Below are 11,240 nucleotides of genomic sequence, written 5' to 3'. Positions count from 1 at the left end.
CCCAATCATTGTGTCAGGATTAAATCTCAATGGAGATGCACTCTAGTCCCTAGAGTACAGAGTATGGTCCTGAGGGAATGGATGAGCTTGTGCAAGAACCCCTTGTGATTTTGTATTTGTAGACAACATTATTGTACATACAAGTACCCTAATATTTGTGCTTGTAACTTTCTTGACATTATGGGATATGATTTTAGTTATTCAGCTCCTGTTATGTGTTACCGCTGAAGATGAATAGATCACGCGGACACGGGTCGAGGTGTGGTGAAAGAAAGAGAAAGTTTATTTTTCCTCCCACGATTTATAGACTTTTGACCACGGCCAGGGATTGGATGGTCAGGATAACACTTTCTCGCTGCACTGGCCATGAGAGATGCCCATCACAAGACGTGTAACAGAAAGAATGTACACATATCTATGTTTACAGTTACTGTCCCGGGGAAAGTCTTTAGAAAACTATGTTAGCGAGCTCAGAAGCTGAGTATTCAGGGTGACAGTTATGTCTTACCAATTGTTATGATTTAATTATACACTGACTTAAGACCAGCAACCTATTCCTACTGAATGAATCTCACTTGCATGTGAAAAATGCTATTGAAGGAAGCTTGGGAAAACAGACAGAAAATTTTGATTACCATTCATCCTGATGTAGAAAAATCCACTGGGTGATGGAAAAATCAAAGAAAGACAGAGGACATCATTGCTGGGACATTTAAACTGGGTAGTCACCAAGAGCAACTGAAGCTCTTAATAACACATTGCACCCTGTGATTCTCCTTCTGATGTTAATAGTTTTGCCTTTTATTTTCATAATAAGATTGTATATTAAAATGTAGGGGATTGTAAAGATATTAACTTCCAAAACCAGAGACAGCTTATAGAGCTTTTCCCCTTTCTCTCTCTCGCTAGTTGTCCTTTTTCAGTCCAAGTCCATATTGATGTTTGAGCCACCGGTGATAAGATGATAAAATGATAAGATGATAAGATGTCTCAAACACCAATAACCAGCTAGCCATGGAGCCAACCAAGGACTGTTGGTAAGAAGGCACTGTGAGAAAAAACAGGCTGTGGCTGAAGAAGAGGCCATACAGAGGTAGGCAGCCCATTTTTGCAACAAGCGTCCTTGTTCTCTCTCCTGGAGACAAGTACAACACCGTATGGTGCAAACACAGGAATGAGGTCACAAAGTGAGCATGGACTGCCAACCAAAGGTTGACCCAGCAGCAGTGAGCACTGGTTTGGTCAAAGGCCTCATCCAGGTGATGCCTTAAGTTTTAGCTTTCATATTTTTCAGATTATGTGCTGCCCAGGTGTGTAGTTCTGAGCTTCATATTAAGTGTTATTAAGCTCTCTTCACAGAATAGAATTGTAGATAAAACAATCCTTTTTCAGCTTGAGACCAAGGACAGCTGTTACAAGTTTCAGGCCCAAAAGCATAAACAACAGTGGACTGCAGAGGGAAAACAAGAAGGATGGGACTTCATAATCTGAAGCCGTAATTGGACAATTAATCCCAATATGCAAATGGACAAAAACTTATGACACTGTGAGACCTCGTGACCGGTCATCAATTTTGTGACTATTTTGGATTCCTCTTCAGTATAGCCCTGGCCAGACTCTTGTACTGCCCAACATGTATCCATTAAGGCCTTTTAATGAATACCTACTTTATTCTTTAACTCTGTCTAGCCTCTGTTCAAGGTCAGCCTCTCAAGGCATCACAGGAAGAACCTGATGGACAGATTACATACATTCATACATGTGAGAATTGTCACAAATTTATAATAAAGCCAGAAGACATATTCAGATGGAAGTCATTTACCACTGCGAGTGGTAAGTGAGTATGTAAATGAGTATCAGCCAAGTATGGCTGATTGTCAATTACCTCAGCTCTGCATGTCTGGATACCAGCTGGGTCCTACCTGTGCTGAGGGAGTGTATCTCATCTACCCGTGCTCGTGTGCAGGCCATGGACTGTAGACCAGGCAATGGAGGGGAGGAGAAGGAAAAGGTGAGCTTGCAGGCTGTACCCAGACATTGTCGTTTCCCTTCACAGCTGTTGCCAAACTTTGGAGCCATGGTTCTCCTGATGACCTTGTCTATTGAGTATCCAGGGATGTCAGCTTTGTCAGCTTTAAGGGAATTGAAGCCTGTTCTTTCTCCACCATTTTCCCTAAGCAATATGAAAGGTTTGCCAGAAAATGAAGGATGACTCAGAGGCCAAGGCTTGGATGCAAAAGTATTTTATTGAGTCTAAAGAAGAGGACATGGCTCACAGAAAGCACCAGAAGCAGCCCCTAAGATGCAGAGAAGCTCCTCCAGGGTGACCATCCGTCTACCTTAAAGAGGAAGGGAGGACAACAGGCTCCCCTGGGCTGGCCTGGGGACAAATGGGCAGCACAGAAAGAAGATGGAATAGTAGGAGAAAGAAACATCATCCTAAAGCTGTAAACAGAATGTCCAAAAGCTCTGTTTCCTGACCAGAATCATGTTCTGCCCAGAACCACGTTGTGAGGTCGTGGAGCTTCTTGCCTGAGGACGTTGTCAGCAGATTTAGCAGGGACGACATCTGCTGCCACCAAAGCAGTTGGTGATGCTGGAGATGTCAAAGCCCCCGGAGCTGATGGGCACTCCCTGAGAGCTGAGGATGCTGCCAACGGCAGCGGAGGTGGAGGATCCCACGGCGGTGTTCTGTGGGAAGGAGCTGAGGACGGGGCCGGGCAGGGTCACCAGCACAGCAGGCGGCTCAATGACGACATGGGAGCTCTGGCACTGCCTGACACAGCACTCATTGCAGCTGCTGCCCAGCGGGCAGGGGCCGCAGGGCTGGCAGCAAGGGTCGCAGGGCCGGCAGCAGGACATGGCTCGGGGTCACAGGTGCACCTGGCACAGAGGACAGGCAGGAGAAGAAAGTGGGGACACGTGAGAAGCAGCACTGCACCCAAACACCCTGCAGCCAAGGCATCTCCTGGCCCACATTGAACTGCCCAGCTCAAAGCCCAGGAGCCACCTCAGCCAAGTGCCAGCCTCTCACTGTCTGCACAAGACCTTCTCTCCCCTGTCCTCTCCCAGCAGAAGCAGCTCCCAGCCCTGTGCTATGAGAGCCCCTCCTAGTTGAGACCTACAGCCAGGAAAGAGCTGCTCTTGAAGCAGGAGGAGGAGAAGAGGTTTCCCACTCACCTGAGGATTCCTGAGGAGAAGGAGGTGAGAGAAGTGGATGAGAGAGCAGAGACTTGGGCTGCCTTTTATAGCAGTCCTGCCCTGCCTCAGGCCCAGAGGCACCTTTGTGGAAGGCATAATTTTCTGACCAGATCCCAGCTAATGGTAGGGGCTTTGTCCTGGTTTCCTGCACTGCTGCCTTGTCATTTCCTGGCCTCTGCCACATGCTTTCCTATATGAAGGGTCATTTCTCAAAGTGCCAGGATGACAGCATCAAGGATTTCAGGGCAGAAAGACATCGGTGGACAAAGAAGGTTTAGATCAAGGGCTGTTGGTATCCTATGCAAGCAGGTGATTTGTACCTGTCTCATTCCTCTGGACTCCTTTGGTGGCCAGAAATCAGCCCTGCTCTCATGCTTCCTGTACACATGCCCAAGGTCTGCGTGTGACATGACACATTTTTTCTTTTGCTTCCTTCATCACTCTGTCATCGATACTCAGTGTCATACTCAGGTGGGCTTCTGCTGGGTGTATTTGACTCTAGTGCTGTCCTAAAAGCACTCAGAAAAATTGTGCAGTCTCATTGGCCTCATCTCATGTCATCTCATGTCATCTCTGTGCACTCTCTGTAGGTCCTCTGTCTTTCGGTGGTGCACTTGAGTCTGTTCTGCCAGTGTGAGGGTTCCATGCAGAGCACACATGTCAGTGTGGGCTTGTGAGGTCTTCATCCTGAAAGCATGTGCAGATCATGGTGGGGGACTCCCCCTTGTTGTGTCCTCGAGTCCCACAGTGTTGCCAGAAGGAGACCATTTACAGCTGAACAGTGCTGTCTTCAGCCTTGCAGAGAAGTGTCCAGGGAAATGAAATGCAGCCTCTGCCTCCTGCACCTTCCATTTTTTGCTTTATGTTTAGGTAGAACGCCAAGAATGTCTGTCCACTCCTTCAGGATATAAATCCCCAATACATCCCTTCTGGTATAATGTTGCTGGTGATGGGGAAGGGACACAGGGTCCCCGTGTCCAGGCCAGTGCCTGATGCACTTCTACAGCTCAGCAGCCCAGTGCTGAGTGAGGCAGTGCTGAGACCTCCCAGCAAATGGGTCTTGGACCTGACCCACGTTCAGGTGTTGCTCTGCTGAGGTATGTAGGACAGCTGGACCAAGCCATCATAAGGGTTGCATAGCTGAGTGCTTCTCCCTTCCCTCTGATGGCCTTGCTGGAATCTGCCAGGCAGTTCTGCTGGGAGGCTTCAGCCAGAACCAACTCCTCTTCCTATTGGGGCAGCTTTCAAGATGAGGTCCTCGTGCTTGTAATCTGAGTTAGATCTCTGGCTGTGACTGTATCTGACCAGGACCCCATTGCTCTGAATCTGGACTTTGATACGCACGTAACTTCCCAACTTGACCTGGGATCTGTCTCATCTCTGTGAGCACACATGGTGATTGCTAGAATTTGCTGAACCCTGGTTGTTGTCGTGGGACCTCATGCACACATCATCTGATGATGTTAACATTAAGGAAATCACCATAATAACCTCCATGTGTTTAATTTTCTGAGATACCTACCAAGAACATTGGATGTCTCTATTTTTAGAGTATTTCTTTTAAATCTTTAAGCACGACTAGTAATACCATTTTTCTTGAGAAAATTCAAAGTTGTCTTCTGCTTCCTATCTGTTTCAGCAGGAACATCCTCATTCTCCCACTCTTTTTCCCCTCTGAGGACAATGGGCGGTGATATCAGTTAGTCCTTGTACTTGTCTACCTGGAAACCAGTGTCAGGTTTACAGCTTTTCTTTTCTCAACCTTCCATCCCTCCCTGCCCCTCTCTCCCAGACCAACCACTCTTCATGTTTTCCAGAAAGGACAGTGCAGAAAATCTCACCTGTCTTTGTAGTCCCAAATTTCTGAGGTTCAAGCACCAAAGGCTGTTCCCCATGGCCTCCAGGCTACAGGAGAGGTGGGAGCTCAGAGGAGCGGCATGCTATAGTGATCCCGTCCTGCTGTGCTAAATTCTGCAGAGCTGGTAACTCCAATTTAGAGAGCCTCCCACTCGTGTGTAGCAACCCTGGATGTAAAATAAATGTGGGGTTTTTTTTATGATGCCATGCCAGGAACATGGCAAGGCTCAATTTGCACTTGCCTGGAAGGGTAGACAATAGACCTTTATCAGACTCTTACAAGAGTATAAACATTTCCACATGATTGTACAGGCTGTGCTTGCCAAACGTTTACAGACGGTCTCACTTTCTCTGGACATGCAATTATGTCATATTCTAATTGCAGGAGATACCACCACCAGCAGCCCCTCTGAAAAAGTGAGCAAAGCAGCAACAGTAGTGTGGCGAGCAGTTAATGAACTAGAAATTGAGACTACACCTGAGGAATGTCAAGGCCAAACTGGCCCTGATGGACTAAAGGCATTTTTATTTCTCCACTCAAGTGCATTAAAGAGACAGAACAGAGACCCTCTGAGTGGGAAAAGGTACTTCTGTCATTATTCCAAGCTGTTATACACCCTGAGCAACTAAGGGGTAACCTGTCTGGGCCAACTCTGCTGAGACTTGTAGTGTTCTATCTTTCCAGGGACATTACCGGGAATTGTGCCAGCATGTCCCATTGAAGACTGAGTTACTTATCAAAGAACTCCTTATCATTTTGGTAGGAGCAATCATTGCCAGGAGGAACCAAATTTGGGTCACACATCAACAAACTCAACCCACAGGGCTGAAACCTGCACTTCTTTTGTTTATGCTAATCAATATGGTAAGCATCTGCATTCTGCACTACACACACTTCTCTCTTGTGGCTGCAATTTACTGGGGCAACAATTACAAAGGAAGGTGACAGTCAAAAGGTAACCTAGGATAATAAAAAGGGAATTCCTCTCCTAGCAACTAGATAATAGTAGCAAGTATTAATTTTCCTTTATGATCCCACAAACCATAAACCACACTTCTTGTTTCAACAGTGCACGGTGCTTCAGTATATACCATGTACCCAATCATTGTGTCAGGATTAAATCTCAATGGAGATGCACTCTAGTCCCTAGAGTACAGAGTATGGTACTGAGGGAATGGATGTGCTTGTGCAAGAACCCCTTGTGATTTTGTATTTGTAGACAACATTATTGTACATACAAGTACCCTAATATTTGTGCTTGTAACTTTCTTGACATTATGGGATATGATTTTAGTTATTCAGCTCCTGTTATGTGTTACCGCTGAAGATGAATAGATCACGCGGACACGGGTCGAGGTGTGGTGAAAGAAAGAGAAAGTTTATTTTTCCTCCCACGATTTATAGACTTTTGACCACGGCCAGGGATTGGATGGTCAGGATAACACTTTCTCGCTGCACTGGCCATGAGAGATGCCCATCACAAGACGTGTAACAGAAAGAATGTACACATATCTATGTTTACAATTACTGTCCCGGGGAAAGTCTTTAGAAAACTATGTTAGCAAGCTCAGAAGCTGAGTATTCAGGGTGACAGTTATGTCTTACCAATTGTTATGATTTAATTATACACTGACTTAAGACCAGCAACCTATTCCTACTGAATGAATCTCACTTGCATGTGAAAAATGCTATTGAAGGAAGCTTGGGAAAACAGACAGAAAATTTTGATTACCATTCATCCTGATGTAGAAAAATCCACTGGGTGATGGAAAAATCAAAGAAAGACAGAGGACATCATTGCTGGGACATTTAAACTGGGTAGTCACCAAGAGCAACTGAAGCTCTTAATAACACATTGCACCCTGTGATTCTCCTTCTGATGTTAATAGTTTTGCCTTTTATTTTCATAATAAGATTGTATATTAAAATGTAGGGGATTGTAAAGATATTAACTTCCAAAACCAGAGACAGCTTATAGAGCTTTTCCCCTTTCTCTCTCTCGCTAGTTGTCCTTTTTCAGTCCAAGTCCATATTGATGTTTGAGCCACCGGTGATAAGATGATAAAATGATAAGATGATAAGATGTCTCAAACACCAATAACCAGCTAGCCATGGAGCCAACCAAGGACTGTTGGTAAGAAGGCACTGTGAGAGAAAAACAGGCTGTGGCTGAAGAAGAGGCCATACAGAGGTAGGCAGCCCATTTTTGCAACAAGCGTCCTTGTTCTCTCTCCTGGAGACAAGTACAACACCGTATGGTGCAAACACAGGAATGAGGTCACAAAGTGAGCATGGACTGCCAACCAAAGGTTGACCCAGCAGCAGTGAGCACTGGTTTGGTCAAAGGCCTCATCCAGGTGATGCCTTAAGTTTTAGCTTTCATATTTTTCAGATTATGTGCTGCCCAGGTGTGTAGTTCTGAGCTTCATATTAAGTGTTATTAAGCTCTCTTCACAGAATAGAATTGTAGATAAAACAATCCTTTTTCAGCTTGAGACCAAGGACAGCTGTTACAAGTTTCAGGCCCAAAAGCATAAACAACAGTGGACTGCAGAGGGAAAACAAGAAGGATGGGACTTCATAATCTGAAGCCGTAATTGGACAATTAATCCCAATATGCAAATGGACAAAAACTTATGACACTGTGAGACCTCGTGACCGGTCATCAATTTTGTGACTATTTTGGATTCCTCTTCAGTATAGCCCTGGCCAGACTCTTGTACTGCCCAACATGTATCCATTAAGGCCTTTTAATGAATACCTACTTTATTCTTTAACTCTGTCTAGCCTCTGTTCAAGGTCAGCCTCTCAAGGCATCACAGGAAGAACCTGATGGACAGATTACATACATTCATACATGTGAGAATTGTCACAAATTTATAATAAAGCCAGAAGACATATTCAGATGGAAGTCATTTACCACTGCGAGTGGTAAGTGAGTATGTAAATGAGTATCAGCCAAGTATGGCTGATTGTCAATTACCTCAGCTCTGCATGTCTGGATACCAGCTGGGTCCTACCTGTGCTGAAGGAGTGTATCTCATCTACCCGTGCTCGTGTGCAGGCCATGGACTGTAGACCAGGCAATGGAGGGGAGGAGAAGGAAAAGGTGAGCTTGCAGGCTGTACCCAGACATTGTCGTTTCCCTTCACAGCTGTTGCCAAACTTTGGAGCCATGGTTCTCCTGATGACCTTGTCTATTGAGTATCCAGGGATGTCAGCTTTGTCAGCTTTAAGGGAATTGAAGCCTGTTCTTTCTCCACCATTTTCCCTAAGCAATATGAAAGGTTTGCCAGAAAATGAAGGATGACTCAGAGGCCAAGGCTTGGATGCAAAAGTATTTTATTGAGTCTAAAGAAGAGGACATGGCTCACAGAAAGCACCAGAAGCAGCCCCTAAGATGCAGAGAAGCTCCTCCAGGGTGACCATCCGTCTACCTTAAAGAGGAAGGGAGGACAACAGGCTCCCCTGGGCTGGCCTGGGGACAAATGGGCAGCACAGAAAGAAGATGGAATAGTAGGAGAAAGAAACATCATCCTAAAGCTGTAAACAGAATGTCCAAAAGCTCTGTTTCCTGACCAGAATCATGTTCTGCCCAGAACCACGTTGTGAGGTCGTGGAGCTTCTTGCCTGAGGACGTTGTCAGCAGATTTAGCAGGGACGACATCTGCTGCCACCAAAGCAGTTGGTGATGCTGGAGATGTCAAAGCCCCCGGAGCTGATGGGCACTCCCTGAGAGCTGAGGATGCTGCCAACGGCAGCGGAGGTGGAGGATCCCACGGCGGTGTTCTGTGGGAAGGAGCTGAGGACGGGGCCGGGCAGGGTCACCAGCACAGCAGGCGGCTCAATGACGACATGGGAGCTCTGGCACTGCCTGACACAGCACTCATTGCAGCTGCTGCCCAGCGGGCAGGGGCCGCAGGGCTGGCAGCAAGGGTCGCAGGGCCGGCAGCAGGACATGGCTCGGGGTCACAGGTGCACCTGGCACAGAGGACAGGCAGGAGAAGAAAGTGGGGACACGTGAGAAGCATCCCTACACCCAATCACCCTGCAGCCAAGGCATCTCCTGGCCCTCATTGAACTGCCCAGCTCAAAGCCCAGGAGCCACCTCAGCCAAGTGCCAGCCTCTCACTGTCTGCACAAGACCTTCTCTCCCCTGTCCTCTCCCAGCAGAAGCAGCTCCCAGCCCTGTGCTATGAGAGCCCCTCCTAGTTGAGACCTACAGCCAGGAAAGAGCTGCTCTTGAAGCAGGAGGAGGAGAAGAGGTTTCCCACTCACCTGAGGATTCCTGAGGAGAAGGAGGTGAGAGAAGTGGATGAGAGAGCAGAGACTTGGGCTGCCTTTTATAGCAGTCCTGCCCTGCCTCAGGCCCAGAGGCACCTTTGTGGAAGGCATAATTTTCTGACCAGATCCCAGCTAATGGTAGGGGCTTTGTCCTGGTTTCCTGCACTGCTGCCTTGTCATTTCCTGGCCTCTGCCACATGCTTTCCTATATGAAGGGTCATTTCTCAAAGTGCCAGGATGACAGCATCAAGGATTTCAGGGCAGAAAGACATCGGTGGACAAAGAAGGTTTAGATCAAGGGCTGTTGGTATCCTATGCAAGCAGGTGATTTGTACCTGTCTCATTCCTCTGGACTCCTTTGGTGGCCAGAAATCAGCCCTGCTCTCATGCTTCCTGTACACATGCCCAAGGTCTGCGTGTGACATGACACATTTTTTCTTTTGCTTCCTTCATCACTCTGTCATCGATACTCAGTGTCATACTCAGGTGGGCTTCTGCTGGGTGTATTTGACTCTAGTGCTGTCCTAAAAGCACTCAGAAAAATTGTGCAGTCTCATTGGCCTCATCTCATGTCATCTCATGTCATCTCTGTGCACTCTCTGTAGGTCCTCTGTCTTTCGGTGGTGCACTTGAGTCTGTTCTGCCAGTGTGAGGGTTCCATGCAGAGCACACATGTCAGTGTGGGCTTGTGAGGTCTTCATCCTGAAAGCATGTGCAGATCATGGTGGGGGACTCCCCCTTGTTGTGTCCTCGAGTCCCACAGTGTTGCCAGAAGGAGACCATTTACAGCTGAACAGTGCTGTCTTCAGCCTTGCAGAGAAGTGTCCAGAGAAATGAAATGCAGCCTCTGCCTCCTGCACCTTCCATTTTTTGCTTCATGTTTAGGTAGAACGCCAAGAATGTCTGTCCACTCCTTCAGGATATAAATCCCCAATACATCCCTTCTGGTATAATGTTGCTGGTGATGGGGAAGGGACACAGGGTCCCCGTGTCCAGGCCAGTGCCTGATGCACTTCTACAGCTCAGCAGCCCAGTGCTGAGTGAGGCAGTGCTGAGACCTCCCAGCAAATGGGTCTTGGACCTGACCCACGTTCAGGTGTTGCTCTGCTGAGGTATGTAGGACAGCTGGACCAAGCCATCATAAGGGTTGCATAGCTGAGTGCTTCTCCCTTCCCTCTGATGGCCTTGCTGGAATCTGCCAGGCAGTTCTGCTGGGAGGCTTCAGCCAGAACCAACTCCTCTTCCTATTGGGGCAGCTTTCAAGATGAGGTCCTCGTGCTTGTAATCTGAGTTAGATCTCTGGCTGTGACTGTATCTGACCAGGACCCCATTGCTCTGAATCTGGACTTTGATACGCACGTAACTTCCCAACTTGACCTGGGATCTGTCTCATCTCTGTGAGCACACATGGTGATTGCTAGAATTTGCTGAACCCTGGTTGTTGTCGTGGGACCTCATGCACACATCATCTGATGATGTTAACATTAAGGAAATCACCATAATAACCTCCATGTGTTTAATTTTCTGAGATACCTACCAAGAACATTGGATGTCTCTATTTTTAGAGTATTTCTTTTAAATCTTTAAGCACGACTAGTAATACCATTTTTCTTGAGAAAATTCAAAGTTGTCTTCTGCTTCCTATCTGTTTCAGCAGGAACATCCTCATTCTCCCACTCTTTTTCCCCTCTGAGGACAATGGGCGGTGATATCAGTTAGTCCTTGTACTTGTCTACCTGGAAACCAGTGTCAGGTTTACAGCTTTTCTTTTCTCAACCTTCCATCCCTCACTGCCCCTCTCTCCCAGACCAACCACTCTTCATGTTTTCCAGAAAGGACAGTGCAGAAAATCTCACCTGTCTTTGTAGTCCCAAATTTCTGAGGTTCAAGCACCAAA

The 11,240-nt window shown here is 46.9% G+C and overlaps 2 pseudogenes; both read right to left on the bottom strand.

Annotated features, from left to right (window-relative positions):
* Positions 1 to 2,303: 2,303 nt before the first annotated feature.
* LOC148182471 (feather keratin Cos1-2 pseudogene) lies at positions 2,304 to 3,243 on the bottom strand (annotated as a pseudogene).
* Positions 3,244 to 8,460: 5,217 nt separating this feature from the next.
* LOC148182470 (feather keratin Cos1-2 pseudogene) lies at positions 8,461 to 9,400 on the bottom strand (annotated as a pseudogene).
* Between the last annotated feature and the right edge of the window lie 1,840 nt (positions 9,401 to 11,240).

This window comes from Pseudopodoces humilis, chromosome 29 (genome assembly GCF_049639895.1).
Source record: "Pseudopodoces humilis isolate 2021_Gansu_Grassland_sample_001 chromosome 29, ASM4963989v1, whole genome shotgun sequence".
Lineage (NCBI taxonomy): Eukaryota > Metazoa > Chordata > Aves > Passeriformes > Paridae > Pseudopodoces > Pseudopodoces humilis.
Note: the sequence above shows the minus strand (reverse complement) of the source record. Positions and strands in the feature narration are given on the sequence as shown.